Here is an 11,649-nt window from a genome sequence, read left to right on the forward strand (position 1 = left end):
CAAGGATTGTGCCCAGCTCGGCATCATATAGAAAAGCTCAGCTCGGCCTCGGAAGTGGAGCTCAGCACGGCCTCCAGGGTGGAGCTCAGCTCAGCCTCAGAACTGCTATCCCGCAGCACAGCTCTCACACGAGCAGTCTACGCCGTGCTCAAACTCCTCAGGGGTCCACCAGTCCTCTTCAGGAAACTTGACTGTGGGACCCACCCCATGCTCCTCAGATGTATGGCCTACAAAATCATCTAAAAAGGGGGTGTACACGTGGAATGAGCTCACTAGCCCAGTAAGTAGAGAGGTGGACCACACACCACAGTCCACACATCACAACACATCATATGCACTACATGCCATGCTATACATTTTAAATCACATCCACCTAAGCAACATTACTAAGTCTTTGGATTTAGTGCTACTACAACCACAGTGCGCGTATATTCCGGGTACGAGCCGTGAACTCCCTCCCGCGATACGCCCATAGGGCTGTTGGAGAAGGCCCACCGTAAGTACTCGGAAAAGTAAAGACAATGCCGTCCACCGGCTCTCAACAGAAATGTAAATAACTGAAATAAAGGTGCTGACTCCAGCAATTTAAAAGGAGTACGATTGGCCCTCTTGAATGTACCACCGGGGTTACCGACTGTCCTACATGACTCGCCGGGCGTAATGCCTAACCGCCACAGTGTCCGACAACCGCGACCCCTGCTTCCCCCTAAATGGCAATCCAACACCTTAACCCCTGTTGGGAAGGGTCGTAGCACGGGATGGTGAGAATCCTAATACCGCATGCTCCTATATGACAATAGTACGACTGCATAGTGCCTCGGTGTCCCATACCACGGGCCACCAATGCATTCGTTTCCAAGCCGACCACGGCATCTAGTCTATCAATGCATTATGCTCCATGATGTCCACATTCAACATACAAACATCTCATCCAAATGGGCATTTGAAAAGTAAACATAGCATATATGCACATCAATGAGTGGAATGACTAATCTATATAGCATATTCATGATGACATGACTAGATTAGATATAGTTATATGAATGCCAAACAAATGCCTTGAAACAAGGCCAAACGTCCTCTCTCCACTTACTTGTAGCGTACAAGGATTCCCGATTGGTACGGGTGAGATCCGGAGCGAATCGGGTAGGATTTGGTGAACCTAACATAATTGAGAGGGGTTAGTACTTCACCATTTTAGAATCGAAATTAATGAAATCTGATATCAAAATCATGTTTAGAACGTCAAAAGAAGGTCACACATCCGATTTGGGTTCGATCGGACATAAGGATCTCCTTCGGGGCCACACAGGTGGGTCAGACAGGTGGGCTGTCTACCCACCGGTTTTACCCACCGGTTTGTGACCGGCGAGTAGAGGCCCGTCGGTTATACCCGCCGGTTGTACCCGCCGGTTGGGCCAGGGACCCTTTGACTAAGACCGGTGGGTAGGTACCCGCCGGTTGTACCCACCGGTTTTGGCGGGAAAGACTCTGTTTCTTCCTCATTTTCTCCATTATTTGGGGAATCAAATGGGGCTTTTCCCCACCCATTCTTCACACCTTCAAGGTCCTATAGGATGGTTCTAACCTAGATCTAGGTTAGATTCAAGTGAGGGAAACCATCTTACCTTCTTTGCCCAAAAAATGACTTCAAACCCTTCAAATCACTTTCAACTCACAATGCTCCTTCTATCTTGTCAATATCTCTTCAAATCCTTTAAGATCAACACATCAATCATCTATTAAACCTTAGATTCATCATTTCAAAGGGTATTTACAAGATCTCAAGAAACCATACTCTAATCAAGGGTTTAAAGCTTGGGTATGGTGATCGTTCGTAAAACCCAACTTTTCTTACCTCCAACTGTAGATCTAGAGTTGAAGATTACTCTCCCGACACCGGAATGGCAAGATCGAGCTTCGGCGCCACTGAAATCCTTCCTTTCTTCCTCTTCCTTTCTTCTTCCCTCTCTTTTCTCTCTCCTCCTTACTTTTCTCACCAAACGTACGAGGGTAATAAATGGAAAGAAAAGAAATCATAAAGCCTTATATACTATTCCTAATTAAGTGAATAGTATTGGATGGGTCACTCAGGTGGGTGGGTGTACCCACCTGTCCTACCCACCTGAGAGCCAAGACTTGGGATTTTGACCGGGTTCGGACCTCGGCGCAAACCCCACCCCAAGCATACGATCTAGCATACGTATATACCTTAAAATACGGATATAATACCTGTTTTATCCGTACATAGCCTTATGGTAGGTGCACGTACACGGTTTGGGCACTCCCGTCTCTTCTGGCACTGGCTCGCACTTGTCGGGCCAGCCGGTGTTTAAGGTCACCCGTGCCATCATAGCCCATAAGGAACCCGCTCTAATATCCTCTGGCTCGGTTCCTGCATGGTTAAACCGGTTCAAATCGCGAAATCAGACCGGGTTTAAGAAGCGGGGTATTACATTACCCCCCCTTCTGAAAAATTTCGTCCTCGAAATTGCGTACCTGTTTGATCAAAAAGATGAGGGTACTTGGCTCGCATTTCTTCTTCTACCTCCCAAGATGCTTCTTCAAGTGAATGATCAGCCCATCGCACCTTTACATAGGAAATGGAGCGGTTGCGAAGGGTTTTCACCTTACGGTCCAAAATTTCAGCTGGCTGTTCTGTATAGGTCATATCAGCTTCTAGGTACTCTGGTTCCAAGGGTAGTACATGAGATGGATCATACACGTACTTCTTCAGCATGGATACATGGAATACATTGTGAACATCCCCAAGCGAAGGTGGCAGAGCAAGCATGTAGGCTACTGAGCCAACCCGGGATAAGATCTCAAATGGTCCAATGTATCTTGGGCTCAACTTCCCCTTTCTGTGAAACCTTTGAAACCCTTTAGTAGGAGAGATCTTGAGAAATACCTTTTCTCTTGGCTGAAATTCAATCTCCTTCCTGCGGGTGTCTGCATAGCTCTTTTGACGGGACTGAGCTGCTTTAATCCATTCTCTGATAACGTCGACTTTGTCACAAGTCATTTGTATCATCTCAGGTCCTAACATTCGACGTTCACCTACCTCATCCCAATACAAAGGAGTTCTGCATTTCTGCCATATAACGCCTCATATGGAGCCATCCCAATTGTGGCTTGGTAACTGTTGTTATATGCAAACTCCATAAGAGGTATATATTCTTCCCAACTGCCACTCATCTCCATTGTACATGCCCTGAGCATGTCCTCTAATATCTGTATGGTTCGCTCCGACTGACCATCGGTCTGTGGGTGAAAAGCTGTACTCAAATTCAACTGTGATCCCAAGGCACGCTGTAAGCTTTTCCAAAATCTGGAAGTGAACCTCGGGTCCCTATCTAAAACAATGCTCACTGGCACTCCATGTAAGCGCACTATGTTGTCCATGTAAAGTTGTGCTAGTTTGGTCATGGAGAACTTGGTCTTGATAGGAATGAAATGAGCAGTCTTGGTAAGCCGATCCACAATCACCCATATCGCGTCCATTCCCTTAGGTGTACTTGGTAGTCCGGTGACGAAGTCCATTGTAATCCTTTCCCACTTCCATTCTGGTACTGGGAGTGGCTGAAGGGTACCATAAGGTCGATGCTTCTCAGCTTTCACTTTCTGGCAGGTAAGACAAGTCGCCACATACAAAGCTATGGTGACTTTCATGCTTGGCCACCAATAACTCTGTTTGAGGTCTTTGTACATTCTGGTACTTCCTGGATGAAGTGAGTACTCGGAGCTATGTGCTTCTTTCACTATCTTATCTTGTATATCCAAATCATCGGGCACACACAATCTGTCTCGAAACATCAATGCCCCATCCCTGGCTAAAGTAAAATCTGGGTCGTTCATTGTTTGGTCCTGAACCTTAACTCTGATCCGCTGTAATTCAGGATCTAAAGGTTGCTTCCTTATCACCTCTTTCCTAATTGCCGGATGCACCTGTAGATCCGACAAGGATACTGTCAACCATTTGAGGTTTTTTGCTTGAGGTTCAAGCTCTAAGGTTGCCCCTTCATACAAGAGGGTTTCATCCATTAGCATCGCCTCTTGCACAAGTGGTGAGTTGACTGCTAAGTATGAGAGCGACACAGTCTGTGTCTTCCGACTCAATGCATCTGTCACTACATTAGCCTTGCTGGGATGATACTGAATATCGCAGTCATAATCCTTCATGAGTTCAAGCCATCTTCTCTATCTCATGTTCAAATCCTTCTGGGTGAAGAAGTATTTCAGGCTTTTGTGATCGCTGTATATCTCACACTTCTCCCCATATAAATAATGTCGCCAGATCTTAAGGGAAAAAATTACTGCGGCTAGTTCCAAGTCATGAGTGGGGTAATTCTTCTCATATTCCTTTAGTTGTCGGGATGCATACGCTATTACCTTCCCCCGTTGCATGAGAACACAACCCAAACCAACTTTGGAAGCATCGGTATAAACTGTCATTCCACCTGTGCCCTCAGGAATAGTCAGCACAGGGGCAGTCACCAACCTTTCTTTCAATTCCTGGAAGCTCTTCTCACATTCCTCTACCCAGTCGAATTTCACACCCTTTTTAGTCAACTTGGTCATTGGCGCTGAGATCCGAGCAAAATTCTCAATGAAACGCCGGTAGTATCCAGCCAAACCCAAGAAGCTTCTAATTTCGGTAACATTCTTGGGGCTTTCCCATTCCACTACTGCTTTCACCTTAGCAGGATCTACTTCGATTCCGGCTTTAGACACTACGTGCCCCAGGAACCCAACTTGTTCAAGCCAGAATTCACACTTGCTGTACTTGGCAAACAACTGTTGATCTCTCAACCTCTGTAACACCATTTTCAAGTGTTGAGTGTGCTCCTCCTCGGTCTTGGAGTAGATCAAGATATCGTCAATAAAAAAAATTACCCATTTGTCGAGCACATCCTGAAATACTCGATTCATTAGATCCATAAATGCTGCCGGTGCATTGGTTAACCCGAAGGACAACACCAGGAACTCATAATGACGGTATCGAGTCCTAAATGCTGTTTTGGGTATATCACTACTCTTTATCTTGAGCTGATAATAGCCGGACCGAAGGTCTATCTTCGAAAATACCCTGGCTCCTTGCAATTGATCAAATAAATCATCAATGCGTGGCAATGGATACCGGTTCTTAATGGTTAGCTTATTCAACTCCTGGTAATCTATGCACATACGCAAGCTACCATCCTTCTTCTTGACAAACAACACCGGGGCACCCCAAGGTGAAACACTTGGGCGAATGAACCCCTTTTCCAATAGTTCCTGCAACTGCATCTGTAACTCCTTCAATTCAGCTGGTGCCATCCTATATGGAGCCTTAGATACTGGAGCTGCTCCAGGAGTCAAGTCTATGGCAAACTCCAACTCCCTATCAGGTGGTAAGTGCATCAGCTCATCTGGGAAAACATCGGAAAACTCTTTGACCACCTTTACTTCTTCTAGAGGTGTAACTCTTGCATCAACATCGAGTACCGAGGCTATGAAACCCTGACATCCACTTTCTAGCAACTTTACCGCTTGAAGAGCGGAGACAAGGACCTTCCTCACCCTTTTCAATGTATCTGCTCGGTATACCCACTCTTTCCTTTCGTCATCTGTTACCTTAATCAGCCTTTCCGCACAGATCACATTAGCTCGATGAGTCGACAACCAATCCATACCCAATATAACATCAAAATTCTGCATATTGAATTTAATGAGTTGTGCATCGAAGTTCTTCCCACTAATCTCCACTGGGCACGGCCCATACACTTCCTTCAACTGTGCAATTTTACCAGTAGGTATACTAACAATCATTCTATGGTCTAGGATCCTGGGTGACATCCCAAGTTTCCCTACAAATCTCTTAGATGCGAATGAATGAGTAGCTCCTGAATCAAATAAAACATAGGCTGGTATGCCCGATATGGGTAGGATACCTAGTATAACAATGTATATAATTTCAGCAGGTCATCAATATTAATCATAATGAACTTCTTAATTTAAAATGTACCTGCTACAACTTCTGTACTAGCCTCAGCTTCCTCAGCTGATAGGGCATACATCCTTCCCTGCGGTTGACTGCCTCGAGGTAAGGGAGGTCGGTACGCAGAGGGCTGACTGGAGGGCAAGGCTGGTCGGGCCCGACAGTCTTTCGCATAATGCCCATAGGAATGGCAATTGAAGCAACGAATCTGAGACGTCGGAATTGGAGCGGGGCCCCTCTGCACTTGACCCGCTGCAGATGGAGGTCGAGGTGGCCTTGGAGCTGTAGGTGCCACACTAGTGTTCGGGCGAAAAGAGGTAGAACCCGAACCACCAACTGGCCTAGGAGGGTAGCCAGGTGGCCTATAGGGCTGCCTATACATAGGCCCAGAACTGTATGATCCGCGGTAAGCCTTGGAGGAATTTCCCGCATCTGGGAATGGATTTGTTCTCTTCCACAGTCCAGGAGTGAGGGACTGTTCACCCTTCTGCTTATCTTCCATTGTTTTGGCCTTCTGTACAATCTGGCCATATTCGGTCAAATCCAAGACTTCAAGCACAGACCCAATAGATGCTTTTAGGCCTTTTAGGAACCTTGCTGCCTTCTCTTCAGCTGTTCGCATATGCCTTGGGGAAAAATGGAACAAACTCTCGAATTGTTGTTGGTACTCAAGGACAGTCTTACCTCCTTGAGTTAAGGCCATGAACTCAGTCTCCTTTCGGTCTCTGAAACTGCGCGGATAATGGTTATCCAAGAACAACTCCTTGAACTGCTCCCAAGTAGGTTCTGGATGAGCAGCCATCAATATAGGTTTGGAGGCTTGCCACCAAGAATTTGCCTCTTTCTTGAGTTGCAACCCAGCACAAATAAGTTTCTGGGCATCCGTGCACTCAAGCACCTCAAATATCTTCTCTAATTCTTGGATCCATTGATCCGGTTCCAAAGGGTCACTCCCCACCTTAGAGAATACCGGTGGTAAGTTCCTCTTGAATGACTCCACTACCCTTGACGTATTACTCGTCGCCGGGAAGTTAGGAGCATAGACAGGATAGTAGGAGTATGGAGGAGGCATCCCATGCTGAGGAATACCGAATGGTGGGATTGGAGGTGTACCCACCGCTTGTGGTCCCGTTCCCGACCCTACAGGTGGGTCCTGCGGAGTGAGTACTCGGGGCGGTTGACCCGGTTGAGAAAAATCCAACTGTTGCTGGATGGCAGTCATAAATGCTTGCTGTTGCTGAAGCATTTGCTGCTGGAAAGCTTGTTGGGACTGCTGAATTATTGTAGCAACATCTCCCGGTGTAATGACCGGTGGAGGGTCCAGAAGTGTAGTCATAGGTGGGTTCCCATGTGCCCCACCCTGACCAAGGGTCTCTGGAGGTAGTGGAGGTGAGGTATGCCCCACAGGACGGGACCCCCTAGGATTTTGTGGTCGACCGACCCGACGAGGACCCCGCGAGGTACCTCGGGCATTACTACCGGATCTAGTACGTACCATCGTATCCCTGTACCTGGAACACATCACACACCATATTGATTAAACACCATAGAATTGATTTAGGCACACAATCATATGCCATCACATGAGGTGTTGTAGTGTATGATAGCCTGTAAATAATCATAGCTTAATTCCATGATACAGGCAAGGTCCACAGCATACATGCCAATGGACCCACTTGACCATAGCATATTAATCATAGGAATAATATCAATAGTGAAAATCAATGTAATCATGCTAGGAGGTGAGAAGGGAAAAAGAAAAGAAGGAAAATCTTCAAAATTTTCCAAAATTTTCCCAACTGTCACAACCGGTGGGCTGAACCGGCGGGTAGGAGCCCGCCGGTTATACCCGCCGGTTTTGCCCGTGTTAAAACACGAACAGGGCCCTACAGACCCTGTTCTGTCTTATCTCTTTCCCCATCTCCTTTCTCTCTCTTCCTTTCTCCCTTGGCCTATCTTGGAGGTCTCCTCGGCGCTTCTACTCGCGGGTTTACTCACCTACTCGACGCCTTAGAGAAGAGTCAACTCATCTTCATTCAAGTAAGTTCCTCCTTTTTCCCTTTTCTCAGAATTTCCATTTGGGTGAAATGCATGTATAGACTTTGCCTTAGGTTGTCTTTCCATATTTTTCACCATAGAACAGTCTTTCCATGTGTTTATGATGATTCTACTGTAGTCATTCGTAGTTTATAGGAATTTCATCCCTTCATTTGGAGAAAACCCCAATTTGTGCCCTAGGTTTCCAAATTTTGGGGTTTCTTAAATTTTTGATCCTTTTCTCCAATTGATGATTCCATTGTGATGCATTTCACTTGCTTTGTGCTTAACATGCTTTAATTTGCATAGATTATCCATTGTGCTTGGAATCCCCATGTATTTTCATGAAAATCCCTATTTTTGGCATTGGTTTCCTTGATTTTCCTCCCATACATGTACTCATGGAACTCCATAGTCTATTTGGGGTATGTTCTTGCATTTCCATCATTCCACTACTATGGCATTTCGTTCTAGACCTGGGGTTTCAAGCTTTTACATCATTGTGAATGAGTTGGTGCATTGGAATCGAATCCTCCCATGTTATTTATGCTCTTTCCCCTTTTTTGCTGTCATTTTACCGTCTTGGCATGTTTCTATGCGTTGTCAACTACCGTGCTTCATGTCATAAGTTTCCTATCGTTCCTAGATTGTCGCCGTTCTGTTTCGCATGAATTTGGTTTTGGACTTCCCTTTCTTAACGCTGCTGTCTTTTCCTTTCTGTACTAACCCTTACTTTCTTTTCTTATTGCCAGGATGTCGTCACGCACCGGCAAAGGACCATCTTCCTCTGGCGTTAGACGCAAGACCACCGCTTCTAAGCGGAATAGTACGGAGACCAGCTCTTCAGCTCCTCGCACAGGGAGACCTACACCTGCCCAGTCTCTTGGGTATATCGGCGGCGGGACACCGATACTACAGTCCCCCCAAGGGTAGGCCTCAGGGACCATTCATGAGCCTGGAGACACCGGACTTCATCTACGAGACCATCTGCGGCAGCAGCAGTCGCCCGGAGTCCGAGACATCCTTCTACCCTGAGGTTCGTCTATTCGCCCGGTTGATCCAGTTCAACCTGCTTCCCAGAGGAGGTCATCGGAACCAGGTGGGTTTCATGGCGGCTTTCATTGCCTTTTGCATCTTCACAGCCACAGAGGGAGGCGGCGAGCACTTATGCCTTCCCTACATCATTCTCAGAACGATGGAGCACCACACTTCCCACCCAGAGGATGGAGGATTCCCTTACGGCAGGATCCTCACTAGGATCTTCGAGTTCTTCGGGGTGGATCTGAGCGGTGAGGAGGGGAAGACCCCGGCTGATAGGTTCGACCGGAGAAACCTCCTGAAGATGGGTCTTCAGACCCTCATGGATTCACCTCCTAGATCAGGAACTCAGAGAGGTAGGGGTAGGAGGGCTGCCCCTATGGAGGATGCCCTCATGGAGGAGGAATCCAGTGAGGAGGATGAGGACTACGTTCCTCAGGACGAGGAGGAGGATTTGATGGGTGGCAGCATCCCTGAGGAGGTGCCTCAGGAGTCGAGAGGTCCTGGTCCTAGTTCTTCTAGAGCTACAGCCCCACCACCTGGGAGTGGTGCTTACGACTTTGAGGGCATGTCGTCCTCTATGCGGGCCTTGCAGGATGGCCAGGTTCAGATACTGAGGCGGCTGGACGAGATTGCCTCCAGGCAGACCACCTTGGAGGATTCCTTCCTTAGGCTGGGTCAGGACTTAGACACCAGGGCCAACGCTATCTCAGCAGACTATGGCCGGCTTCGGAGGGAGGTACGGCTGGTGAACGCGAGGTTCGATTATTACGATCATCGCTTCAACGTCAACTCCAGGCCTCCAGCGAACGTGGTGATCATCGACGACGATGACGATGACCAGTGAGGGCTTGGCTCGCCCACACTAGCTGTCTACCCGTTTCCTCCTTTTTTGTAGACATTGTATATTTATTTATTCTCATTCCTTGTATATGTATTGTAACTGGTTTCATTTATGGAATAAAATATCTTTGGACAGTGGATTTTTGTGGTGTTTTCATATGTGGAGTACCTGTGTGGTTTTGTGGTTATGTGATTTTTCTATCTGTGCTCTTTGTTATATTATTGTCTGTTGTTTATCAGGTGTTTGTGTAAAATTTTTGGAAATCTCGTTTTTACGCTGTTATGCTGCCGAAATTTTGTCAAAATAATACTTTATAGGTTATAGTTCCAATCTAATTACCTTTTATCTACACTCACGCATGCCATGAATGCAACTTATAATATAACCCCATTTTTATACTTCCTTTCTTTGACTTTTAATCTTTAAGGCTTTTATATTAGCCCAACCCCATTTTCCTATTATAGAGTCTACGGGATTCTAATGGTAAGCTGTGAGTGGAGCAGAGCATCACGCTCTGATACCACCGTTTGTCACACCCCGTTCACACTGAACCGGAGCGGTGACCGAGTTAACACCGGTTAACCCCAAACCTGCCAGGATCATCAGATACTGTATTCCACCACAGCATACACACACTAACATAAGTTCATCAGATCAGCGGAAGACTAAGTTTTACCTGTGAATAAATCCTATATACTTGATACCTGAATTGTGATACAATAAATATATACATTTGGGCCCGAAGGCATGCTATATACACAAAAAGAATAAATTCAAATATCAAGCATATACAGGAAATCATCAAAAACCATCAGAGTACACAGCTCGGCTCGGTTTCAGGCTGGAGCTCAGCTCGGCATCAAGGGTTGTGCCCAGCTCGGCATCATATAGAAGAGCTCAGCTCGGCCTCGGAAGTGGAGCTCAGCACGGCCTCCAGGGTGGAGCTCAGCTCGGCCTCAGAACTGCTGTCCCGCAGCACAGCTCTCACACGAGCAGTCTACGCCGTGCTCAAACTCCTCAGGGGTCCACCAGTCCTCTTCAAGAAACTCGACTGTGGGACCCACCCCATGCTCCTCAAATATTTGACCTGCAAAATCATCTAAAAAGGGGTGTACACGTGGAATGAGCTCACTAGCCCAGTAAGTAGAGAGGTGGACCACACACAACAGTCCACACATCACAACACATCATATGCACTACATGCCATGCTATACATTTTAATTCACATCCGCCTAAGCAACATTACTAGGTCTTTGGTTTAAGTGCTACTACAACCACAGTGCGCATATACTCCGGGTACGAGCCACGAACTCCCTCCCGCGATACGCCCATAGGGCTGTTGGAGAAGGCCCACCGTGAGTACTTAGAAAAGTAAAGACAATGCCGTCCACCGGCTCTCAACAGAAATGTAAATAACTGAAATAAAGGTGCTGACTCCAGCAATTTAAAAGCAGTACGATTGGCCCTCTTGAATGTACCACTGGGGTTGCCGACTGTCCTACATGACTCGCCGGGCGTAATGCCTAACCGCCACAGTGTCCGACAACCGCGACCCCTGCTTCCCCCCAAATGGCAACCCAACACTTAACCCCTGTTGGGAAGGGTCGTAGCACGGGATGGTGAGAATCCTAATACCGCATGCTCCTATATGACAGTACGACTGCATAGTGCCTCCGTGTCCCATACCACGGGCCACCAATGCATTCGTTTCCAAGCCGACCATGGCATCTAGTCTATCAATGCATTATGC

Source organism: Macadamia integrifolia, chromosome 12 (assembly GCF_013358625.1).
Source record: "Macadamia integrifolia cultivar HAES 741 chromosome 12, SCU_Mint_v3, whole genome shotgun sequence".
In the NCBI taxonomy this organism is placed as follows: domain Eukaryota; kingdom Viridiplantae; phylum Streptophyta; class Magnoliopsida; order Proteales; family Proteaceae; genus Macadamia; species Macadamia integrifolia.